We start from the raw sequence: 12546 nt of genomic DNA, 5'->3' as shown, positions 1-12546 counted from the left end.
GCCTTAGTGTCATTCATTTGCATTTTACATTGTTTTTCTGCTTTTTTTTTCTTTTTCTGCTCTGATCTGTGTTATTTCCTTTCTTCTGCTAAATTTGAGCTTAGTTTCTTCTTCTTTTTTTCAGTTCCTTAAGGAGTAAAGTCAGTTACTAATGTTACTAGTTCACTTCTTTTCATTTTAGCTTGAAGAACTCCTTTCAGCATTTCTTATAAGAAAAGTCTATTGGTAATGAATTCTTTTCCACCTTTGCTTTCCTGGAATGCCTTTATTGTTTTTTTCCTTTCTGAAAGATAAATTGTCAGAGTATTCTATGTTAAGTTTTTTTTTTTTCCTTCCTTCTAACAATTTGAACGTGTTGTCTCATTCTCGGCCTTGTAAGAAACCTGCTGAGAAATCTGATGGTAAGTTGAGGCCTGTTTTACCATTTTCTCCTTCTCTTTGATTTTTGACAGTTTCATTATGCTGTGTCTTGAGGAAAATGAGATTGTTTTGATATGAAAAAATTAGCGATCTATAATTTCATGAGCTTAGAGGTCCAGATCGTCTCCAGGCTTGGGAAGTTTTCAGCCACTATTTCTATCTTTATTTTATTTTTATTTATTTATTTATTTATTTATTTAAATTTCTTTTTTTTAATTTTTTTTTTTCAGTGTTCCAGAATTCATTGTTTATGTACCATACCCAGAGCTCCATGCAATATGTACCCTCCATAATATCCACCAAGGCTTACCAAACCTCCCACCCTTCTCCCCTCCAAAACCCTCAGATTGTTTCTCAGAGTCCACAGTCTCTCATGGTTCATCTCCCCCTCCAATTTCTCCCAACTCCCTTCTTCTCTCCATCTCCCCATGCCCTCCATGTTATTCCTTATGCTCCACAAATAAGTGAAACCATATGATAATTGACTCTCTGCTTGACCTATTTTGCTCAGCATAATCTCTTCCAGTCCCGTCCATGTTGAAACAAAAGTTGGGTATTCATCCTTTGTGATGGAGACATAATACTCCATAGTATATATGGACCACATCTTCCTTATCTATTTATCTGTTGAAGGGCATCTTGGTTCTTTCCACAGTTTAGCGACCATGGCCATTGCTGCTATGAACATTGGGGTACAGATGGCCCTTCTTTTCACTACATCTGTATCTTTGGAGTAAATACCCAGTAGTGCAATGGCAGGGTCATAGGGAAGCTCTATTTTTAATTTCTTGAGGAATCTCCACACTGTTTTCCAAAGTGGCTGCATCAACTTGCACTCCCACCAATAGTGTAAGAATTTCTCCACATTCTCTCCAACACATGTTGTTTCCTGACTTGCTAATTTTGGCCATTCTAACTCGTGTAAGGTGGTATTTCAATGTGGTTTTGATTTGAATCTCCCTGATGGCCAGTGATGATGAATATTTTTTCATGTGTCTGTTAGCCATTTATATGTCTTCATTGGAGAAGTGTCTGTTCATGTCTTCTGCCCATTTTTTGACATGGTTATCTGTTTTGTATGTGTTGAGTTTGAGGAGTTCTTTATAATCCTGGATATCAGCCCTTTGTCTGTATTGCAATTTGCGACTATTCTCCCATTCCGTGGGTGGCCTCTTTGTTTTGTTGACTGTTTTCTTTGCTGTGCAGAAGCTTTTGATCTTGATGAAATCCCAGAAATTCGTTTTCACTTTTGTTTCCCTTGCCTTTGGAGACATAGCTTGAAATAAGTTGCTGTGGCCAATGTCCTATTAGAAGTCCTAGCAACAGCAATCAGACAAGAAGGAGAAATAAAAGGTATTCAAATTGGTAATGAAGAAGTCAAACTCTCTCTCTTCACAGATGAAATGATACTTTATATGGAAAACCCAAAAGACTCCACCCCCCAAACTACTAGAACTCATACAGCAATTCAGTAATGTGGCTGATATAAAATCAATGTACAGAAACCAGTTGCTTTCTTATACAATAAAAATGAAAATACAGAAAGGGAAATTAGAGGATCAATTCCATTTACTATAGCAGCAAGAACCATAAGATACCAATAAATCCAACCAAAGAGGTAAAAGATCTTTTCTCAAGGAACTACAGAACACTCATGAAAGAAATTGAAGAAGACACAAAAAGATGAAAGACCATTCCATGCTCATGGGTTGGAAGAATAAACATTGTTAAAATGTGTATACTGCCTAGAGTAATCTATACTTTCAATGCCATTCCAATCAAAATTCCATGAGCATTTTTCAAATAGCTGGGGCAATTTTAGGATTCTAAAATTCGTATGGAATCTGAAGAGACCCCAGATTGCTAAGGAAATGTTGAAAAAGAAAAACAAAATTGGTGGCGTCACATTGCCTGATTTCAAGCTTTTCTATAAAGCTGTGATCACCAAGACAGCACAGTACTGACACTAAAACAGACACATAGACCAGTGGAACAGAGTAGAGAGCCAAGATATGGACCCTCAACTCTATGGTCAAATAATCTTCGACAAAGCAGGAAAAAATATCCAGTGGAAAAAAGACAGTCTCTTCAATCAGTGGTGCTCAGAAAAATTGGACAGCTACGTGTAGAAGAATGAAACTCAACCATTCTCTTATACTGTACACAAAGATAAACTTGCAATTGGTAAAAGACCTTAACATGAGGCAGGAATCCAACGGAATCCTAGAGGAGAACATAGGCAGTAACATCTTCTTTCTTTATTTTTTAACGATTTTATTTATTTATTCATGAAAGGCAGAGAGAGAGAGAGAAGGCAGAGGGAGAGAGAAGCAGGCTCCCAAATGAGCAGGGAGCCCAATGCAGGACTTGATCCCAGGACTCCAGGATCATGACCTGAGCTAAAGGCAGATCTTAATTAACTGAACCACCCAGGCACCCAACCACTATTTGTTTAAACAATTTTTTAAAATTTATTTTTTTTAAATTTTGTTTTATTTTTTCAGTGTTCCAAGATTCATTGTTTATGCACTATACCCAGTGCTTCATGCAATACATGCACTCCTTAATACCCACCACCAGGATCCCCTAACTCCCCACTCTTCTCTCCCCGCAAAACCCTCAGTTTGTTTGAGTCCACAGTCTCTCATGGTTCATTTCCCCCTCCAATTTCCCCCAATTCAGTTTTTCTTCCTTTCTCCTAATGTCCTCCATGTTATTCCTTATGCTCCACAAGTAAGTGAAACCATAAGATCATGGACTCTCTGTGCTTGACTTATTTCACTCAACATAATCTCCAGTCCTGCCAATGTTGATGCAAAATTTTTGCTCCCTTCTCTCACTCCTCTTTTTGGAACTCCAATGATTCTGGTATTGATTCTTTTGATGGTATCTCATAGATTACATACACTCTGCTCTTTTTCATTATTTTTTTTTCTCATTCTCTTATGACTGGGTTATTTCTAAGTTTTATCCTCTAACTCACTGATTCTGTCTTCTACCTGATGTTGTCTGTTGATGCTTTCTATTCCATTCTTCATTTTATTCACTGAATTCTTTATTTCCAGGATTTCTGTTTGTTTGTTTGTTTTAATGATTTCTTTCTCTTCGTTATGTTTCTCTTTTAGCTTTTGTTTTGTTTTGCTGATTTTGTTGACTTTTATGTTGGTGTTCTCTTGTAGTTCACAGTTTCCTCTGAACAACTATACAACAATTTTGAATTATTATTTAGATAGCAGGTTATATATATATAATTTATACATTTACATAATTTATTTATTTTTCTGTCCAATGCAGAGCTTGAACTCATGCCCCGAGATCAAGAGTTACATATTCTACTAACTGAGCCAGTCAGGTTCCCCAGCAGGACTTTATTTTTTGTGTTTGGTTATTGCATTATTATCAACTTTTGGTGATGTTATATTTTCTTGATTCTTCATATTTTTGGAATGTTTCTTTTCCCTTAAAATACATATGGTTTTTGGTTTTGTTTTTATTTATTTCTTAAAATTATTTTTTATTATGTTTGTCACCATACAGTAGGTCATTAGTTTTTTTTTTAATTTTTAATTTTTTAAATTTCTTTTCAATGTACCAGAATTCATTGTTTATGCACCACACCCAGTGCTCCATGCAATACGTGCCCTCCATAATACCCACCACCATGCTCACCCAACTTCCCACCCCCTGCCCCTTCAAAACCCTCTGATTGTTTTTGAGAGTCTATAGTCTCTCATGGTTCATCTCCCCCTCCAATTTCCCTCAACTCCCTTTCCCTCTCCATCTCTCCATGTCCTCCGTGTTATTTCTTATGCTCCATTAATACGTGAAACCACAGGTAATTAGTTTTTGATGTAGTATTCCAAGATTCATTGTTGGCTTTTGTTTTGTTTTGTTTTGTTTTTAACAAGCTTTAGATCACTTTATTTTTCTTGTGTAAAATGACGTGGTGGCCACGGCTGAAGCTTAGGTCCTCTGCAGGGAGATTCTGCTATAGGTCTTCAGAAGATGGTCAATGATATCCTGATAGAGAGACTTGGTGAACACTATCCTTGCAGAAGTCAAGGGTGGGGTAACTGCAGGTCTTGAAGATTATATCCAAAGTAGACTTGGCAAAGTTGCCCAGAGTGCCAGTTCAGCCTCTGGACAGGTGTAGCAGTCATCAATTTCAGCCATCATCATTAGCTTCTTGGGCATAGGGGCTGAGACAATGCCAGTGCCTCTGGGAGCAGGGATGAGATGCAGTAACACAGACCCACAACAGCCAGTTACCTTGTACACAACACTGCGGGACCTGCAGATCTTGTTCCCCCAGTAGCTCAGCCACACAGGACAATGGAAACCTTGGCCAGGAGATGGCCCCACAGATGGCAGTGGCTAACTTCTTGGAGCACTTGACACCCAGACTGACATGTCCATTGTCATCTCTGATGGCAACAAATGCCTTGAACCTTGTCTGCTGGCCAGCATGGGTCTGCTTTTGCACCAACAGAATCTTCAAAACTTCATCCTTGAGGGATGTTCCCAGAGAGAAGTCAATGATCTCAGATTCCTTGATGGGCAGGGAGATAAGATAGATCTCCTCCAGGACTTGCTCTTCATGTCCTTGACCAGGTGACCTTGGTGAGGGGGATCCACTCCTCATTCTTGGCCTTGCTTCCACAAGCTCTGCTGTCTTGGCCCCAGACCCTGGATGCCACTGCCAAAGCCTCCTTGAAAGCCTCCATGGCCTCGCATTCCAGGGCCCTCTGACTCTGAGCAGTCTGGCAACACTAGCATCATCTGCCATTTGGTGTTTTCTCAGAGAAGTTCTTTGGAGATTTGTATTGCTCCTTGTACACTTGACTTAGTAGTCATCTCCTCTAATTTTTACTAGCTGCCTTCATGTGAGAAATATTTTGTTGGTCCTACTGATATTTGGGATTTTCTGTAACTTTGTGCAGAGACACATACTCCACACTTCCTATTTCCTTTTGTGGCATGATTCTTAAGCTTTTATGTCTTCTCTCAATCTTCCATCTCAGCAGGATGGCTGCTGGAATGTTCTTTTTGGTTTTCCCAAAGGTGGTGCTATAGGTCAATATTGTGGTTTGTCCCTTGCTCACAACCCTGGCTTGGTTCCTGTGTGGACTTCTGTCTAGCCAACCTTTCTCTTACTGCCATTCTCAGAAGCTGGTTGCAGAGTGGGCGGAGGTGTGGGTCTGGTGCTTAGGGCATTAGGGCTGTTTTCAACAAATTGGGAAGAATCCTTGGATGAGGTTTTCCTAGCGGCTTATGGATAGCTTCCTGCTGAAGCCTAGAATGCAGGCAGCAGGACCCACATCAGTTTAATGCCCTATTAATGCCCTGATACTCTTATCTGCCTGGTTCTTGATCTGTCTCTTCCCAGCCCTCATTTTTACACTCTGGTTGCTGTGGGGGACAGATGCCTTTCTTCAGCATTGTTCCACATAGCTGTTCAAGTGGGTACTTGCTCATTGTTCTCCCTTTCCCACTGTGGGAGGGTTCCTGGTCTCTTATTTTTTCTCACTATACAACCAAGTTTGGGTTTGTGGAGTAATACTTGCAAAGTTCCTCTTACCAACTCTAAATTCAAGTTCTCATGGCTTTTGCTCTCTTGGAGTATTGGAACTTCTCTAGAAACCTGGAATTCTATAAATTCTCACTCATCCATGGTTATCTGTCCAATTCAGTGTTTCACAGGTGATGTGGCTGAAAATGCTGGATATGCTCGTAGTTACACAGTCCATTCCCAGATCTGTCTCCCTGTTACTTGATGCACAAGGGATGAAACTCCTCCTGGGTTCCTGGCCTATGGGGCTAGATCCCACAATTCCCACACAGGCATTTTTGCTCATAAATACCCAACTTTTGATGTTAATGGGGGACAAAACAAGGAACATCTTATACCAACATGATCCTACAAGACAATATTGTTAATTGTAGTCATCATGCTGAATATTTGATCTCCAGAACTTATTCATCTTATAATTAAAACTGTACCTTTTGACCAACATTTCACTATTTCTTCCTCCCCCTTCCCCTGTCAACCATCATTTTATCCTCTGCTTCTATATACTGTATTATTTTAGATTCCACATATAAGTGAGATAATGCAATATATGTTTTACTATGTCTGGATTATTTCACTTAGCATGACATCTTCTATGTTGTAACATCCATGTTGTTACAATTGGCAGGATTTCCCTTTATTTGAAGGCTATATAATATTCCACTGTGTATGTTTTTTAAATTTAATTTATTTTTTTGAATTTAATGTAATTTTTTTCAGTGTTCCAAGATTCATTGTTTATGCATCACACCCAGTGCTCCATGCAATACATGTCCTCCTTAATACCCACCACCAGGCTCTCCCAATCCCCAATCCCCCCCAAACCCTCAGTTTGTTTTTCAGAGTCCACAGTCTCTCATGGTTCCTCTTCCCCTCCGATTTCCCCCAACTCACTTATCCTCTTCTTCACCCAATGTCCTGGTGTTATTCCTTATACTCCACAAGTAAGTGAAACTTAGATGTTTCAACTCTCTGCTGGACTTATTTCACTCAGCATAATCTCTTCCAGTCCCATCCACTTTGATACAAAATTTGAGTATTCATCCTTTCTGATGGCATGATATTCCATTGTATATTTGGACCATATCTTTATTCATTCATCTGTTAAAGGGCATCTTGGCTCTTTCCACAGTTTGGAGACTGTGGCCATTGTTGTTATGGACACTGGGGTCCAGATTGCCCTTCTTTTCAATACATCTGTATTTTGGGGTAAATACATAGTTCCACTGTGTATATTAATCACATTTCCTTTTTTCATTTATTCACTGGGTGGTTTTTATACCTTAGTTACCATGAGTAATCCTGCAATGAGCATAAGATTGAAGGTATTTCTTCCAGGTAATGATCTTATTTTCTTTAGATATGTACTCAATCCAGTTAAATTGATGAATCATATGATAGTTATATTTTTAGTTTTTTGAGGAAGCTTCATACTGTTTTCTATTTTTTTAAGTTTTTATTTAAATTTCCAGTTAGTTAATGTTCAGTGTAATATTAGTTTCAGGTGTAGAATTTAGTGATTGAACACTTTCATACAACACTGAATTCTCATCACAACAGGTGCACTCCTTAATCCTCATCACGAATTTAACCCATCCCTCCACCAACCTCCCCTGTTTGTGACCTTGAGTTTGTCCTCTATAGTTCAGAAGCTGTTTTTAAACTTGTTAGTGTTTTTCATAATGACTGTACCAATTTAGCGTCCCACCAACTGTGCAAGGATTCTCTTTTCTCCACAGCCTAGTTAATGTGTGTTATCCCTTATAATCTCTATAGTAGTCATCTGAATAGTTGTGAGGTGATATTTCATTGTGCTTTTTATATGTATTTTGATGATTAGTGATGTTTAATATCTTTTTGTGTGCCTGTTTGCCATTTGTATGTCTTTTTGGTATGAGGGCAATGCTGGCCTCATAAAAATTAGTTTAGAAGTGCTCCCTACTCTGTTTTGGGGAAAAGTTTATGAAAACTTGGTGCAAATAAGCTTTTGAATGTTTGGAAGTATTCATCTGGGAACCCATTTGGTCCTTGGATTTTCTTTTCGGGAGGTTTTTGATTACCGAATCTATCTCCTTCATTACCGATCTCTTCAGACTTTCCATTTCTTCTTGATTCAGTCTTAGTAGAGTGTGTGCTTCTAGGAATTTATTATTTTCTTCTAGGCCATTGATTTTTGGGGCTTATAGTTGTTCACAATTGTGTGTTATAATCTTTTTTTAAAAATTCTGAACCTTTCATAATAATGTATCCTCTTTCATTTCTGATTTTATGTATTTGCATCTTTGTCTTTTTTTCTTTGTTAATATATTATTTTTATTTTCTATTTGATATATTCCTTCTATAATATTTATTATTTCCTTTCTAGTAATTTTGGGTTTAGTTCTTCTTTTTCTAGTATCATTAACTATGAAGTTTTAACTATGAAGTTTTTTAACTATGAAGTTTTTGTTTATTCGATATCTTTTTAAAAATATATATATTTATATATATATATACACACACACACACATATATATATATATATATATATATATATATATATATATATAATTGCTATGAACTTTCCTCTTAGAACTGCTTTTGTTGCATCTGATAAGTTTTGGCATGTTGTCTGTCTCAGTCAATTTGGGCTTTTATAACAAAATGCCAGAGACTGGGTAACTTATAAGCCACACATTTACTTCTCACACTTCTCACTGTTGGAAGTCTGAGGTCAGGGTGCCAGCATGGTTGATTGAGGGCACTCTTCTGGCTGCAGACTTCTCATTGTGTCCTCACATGGTCAAAAGGACTGGGGAGCTCTATGGGGTCTCCCATTTGTGGAGATTCCACCCTCATGAGCTAACATCTCCCAACATCTGTACCTCCTAATATCATCATGTTGTGGGGACAGGAATTCAACATATGAATTGTGGAGGAACACACTGGCTAAACTAGAAAATAAACTCAGAATGGATGAAAGTCCTAAATGTGAGATAGGAAACCATCAAAATCCTGGAGGTGAACACAGACAGCAACCTCTGTTCTCCACCAACAACTTCTTACTAGACATGTCACTGGAGGCAAGGGAAACAAAGCAGAAATGAGCTATTGGGACTTCATCAAGATAAAAACTTCTGCACAGCAAGGGAAACACTCAACAAATCTAAAAGGCAACCTGTGGAATAGGAGAAGGTATTTACAAATGATATATCAGATAAAGGGAAATCAAAAGAGAATTAAAAAAAATACCTTCAGACAAATGAAAATGAAAACAATGCTATGGTCTGTTTGTTTTGTGTTTTTTCCCTCCAAAAGAAAAAAAAAATCTAATGTTGAAGGCTAATGCCCAATGTGATTACAGTAGGAGGTGGGAATTTGGGGGGTTTCAGTTATTTTAAAATATTTTTGTTCCCCTGTGTTGCTCAAATTTCTTAAGTGGGGAGCACCTGGGTGGCTCAGTGGGTTAAGCCTCTGCCTTCAGCTTAGGTCATGATCTCAGGGTCCTGGGATAGAGCCCTGTGTCAGGCTCTCTGCTCGGTAGGGAGCCTGCTTCCCCCTCTCTCTTTCTGCCTGTCTCTCTGCCTACTTGTGATCTCTGTCTTTCAAATAAATAAATAGAATATATATATTTTTAAAAAAACCTAAACTTTTTTTAAGATTTTATTTATTTATTTGAGATCACAAGTAGTCAGAGAGGCAGGCAGAGAGAGAGAGGAGGGAGGAGGAGGAAGCAGGCTCTCCACTGAGCTGAGAGCCCGATATGGGGCTCGATCCCAGGACCCTGGGATCATGATCTGAGCCAGAGGCAGAGGCTTTAACCCACTGAGACACCGAGGCACCCCCCCAAAACCCTAAACTTCTTAAGTGGACTACTCAAGCTCTCTTGGAGTTGTATTTGTTTGTGATTAGCTATCTGATTGTTGATATTTGTGGAAGGACAGCATTTGGTTCTCCTACACAGCCATCCTGCGATACCATTTGGCTTTGCCTTGCTCATTTGGATTAATTAGGTGTTTTTAGTGTTAGTATTTAAGAGTTATTTATTTATACTGGATACAAGATACCTAGTATATTGCAAATATTCTCCCCAATGACTGGCTTGTACTTTCATTCTCTTAATGGGATCTTTTACTGAATGAAAGTTTTAATGTGGATAAAGCACAATTTGTTAAGATTTTTATAGACTGTACTTTTGATATCAAGTGTAGGGACTTTCTGTATAATATGTGATCCATTTTTATTTGAGTTTATGACCCATTACTTTTGCATAAGCTTTGTGTGACTTTTTTGTGTGTGTGTGGGTGTGTGTTTATTTATTTATTTATTTTTAATCTTTTTTTTTTTTTATTTTCAACATAACAGTATTCATTGTTTTTGTACCACACCCAGTGCTCCATGCAGTCTGTGCCCTCTCTAATACCCACCACCTGGTTCCCCCAACCACCCACCCCCCCACCTCTTCAAACCCTTCGGATTGTTTTTCAGAGTCCATAGTCTCTCATTGTTCACCTCCCCTTCCAATTTCCCCCAAATGCCTTCTCCTAACTCCCCATGTCCTCCATGCTATTTGTTATGCTCCACAAATAAGTGAAACCATATGATAATTGACTCTCTCTGCTTGACTTATTTCACTCAGCATAATCTCTTCCAGTCCAGTCCATGTTGCTACAAAAGTTGGGTATTCATCCTTTCTGATGGAGACATAATACTGACTTAAATGGAATTTTTTCTTTTTCTCTTTTTTTTTTCTTTTCTTTTTTTTTTTTTTTTTTTCCTTTGGTCAGTTGATGTCCAGTTCTTCCAGCAACTATTGTGGAAAAGGCTACTTTTTCTCCATTGATCTGTTTTTACAATTTTGTGAAAAATCAGTCAGGAATGTTTTATGTCAGCTTATTTCTAGGTTTTCTAATGTGTCGTATTTGTCTCTGTATTTATCCCTTCTCTAATAATTCCTACCTTTGGTTACTATACCTTTAATAAATCTTGATATGAGGTAGAATGACTCTTCCCTTTTTATTTTTCATTTTTTTTCAAAATTGTTTTGGGGTTTTGCCTTTCTAGTTTAAGGACTACATCCAAAGACAACACTGAAAGACTGAAGAGGAATGCCACAAATTAGATAAAAATACATAACTGGCAAAGAGCCAATAGCCAGAACACATTAAAAACTTCTACAAATGGGTTGAGTGGGTGGCTCAATCTAACTCTTCATTTTGGCTCAGGTCATGATCTCAGGGTCATGGGACTGAGACCCTGCATCAGGCTCCATGCTTCAGCATGGACTCTGCATGAGACTCTCTCTTCCTTTCCCTCTGACTCCCACACTCTCTCTCTAAAAAAAATATTCTACAAATGGATAAGGAAACAAAAAAGTAACAATTCAACAGAAGAATGGACCAAGTACTTAAAGGGACATTGTTAAAAGAGGATGTACAAATAGTGAGTATACGAGGTGTCCTACTCATTAGTAATCAGTAATATGCACCTTAAAATACACTGAGGTGAGGAGGAGTCAAGATGGCGGAGAAGTAGCAGCTGAGACTACTTCAGGTTGCGGGAGATCAGCTAGATAGCTTATCTAAAGATTGCAAACACCTACAAATCCAACGGGAGATCGAAGAGAAGAAGAACAGCAATTCTAGAAACAGAAAATCAACCACTGTCTGAAAGGTAGGACTGGCGGAGAAGTGAATCCAAAGGGACGGGAAGACAGACCCCGGGGGGAGGGGCCGGCTCCCGGCAAGCGGTGGAGCAACGGAGCACAAAATCGGGACTTTTAAAAGTCTGTTCCGCTGAGGGACATCGCTCCAGAGGCTTAACTGGGGTGAAGCCCACGCGGGGCCAGTGTGGCCTCAGGTCCCGCAGGGTCACAGAAGGATCGGGGTGTCTGAGTGTCGCAGAGCTCGCAGGTATTAGAACAGGGAAGCCGGCTACAGAGACGGAGCCGAGGAGTGAGCTCACAGCTCGGGCTTACCTTGAACCGGTCGCAGGCTCGGTGAGCTCGGAGCACGGCCGGAGGCCAGGCAGACGGGAGTAATTGGACGCTGTTCCCTGAGGGCGCACTGAGGAGTGGGACCCCTAGCTCTTGGCTCCTCCGGGCCGGAGACTGGGAGGCCGCCATCTTCATTCCCGTCCTCCGGACTCTACGGAAAGCGCTCAGGGAACAAAAGCTCCCGAAAGCAAACGCGAGCGGATTACTCAGCCCGGCCCCTGGTAAGGGCGGTGCGACTCCGCCTGGGGCAAAGACACTTGAAAATCACTACAACAGGCCCCTCCCCCAGAAGATCAACAAGAAACCCAGCCAGGACCAAGTTCACCTACCAAGGAGTGCAGTTTCAATACCAAGGAGAGCGGCGGAATTCCAGAGGAGGAGAAAGCAAAGCACAGAACTCATGGCTTTCTCCCCATGATTCTTTAGCCTTGCAGTTAATTTAATTTTTTTTTCTTTTTCAATTTTTTTCTCTTCTTCTGCTTAATTTTTTAAACTTTTACCCTTTTCTTTTTTAATGTTTTTTAACTAGTTTATCCAATATATATATATTTTTTCCTTTTTATATTTTTTTCATTATTGGTTT

At 39.2% G+C, this 12546-nt stretch overlaps 1 pseudogene; it reads right to left on the bottom strand.

Annotated features, from left to right (window-relative positions):
- Window positions 1-4335: 4335 nt before the first annotated feature.
- Window positions 4336-5199, bottom strand: LOC116861106 (annotated as a pseudogene).
- Between the last annotated feature and the right edge of the window lie 7347 nt (window positions 5200-12546).

Source organism: Lontra canadensis, unplaced genomic scaffold, assembly GCF_010015895.1.
Source record: "Lontra canadensis isolate GAN:19392208 unplaced genomic scaffold, GSC_riverotter_1.0 scaffold190, whole genome shotgun sequence".
Taxonomy (NCBI): domain Eukaryota; kingdom Metazoa; phylum Chordata; class Mammalia; order Carnivora; family Mustelidae; genus Lontra; species Lontra canadensis.
The sequence above is the reverse complement of the archived record's forward strand: the minus strand, read 5'-3'. Positions and strand labels throughout refer to the sequence as shown.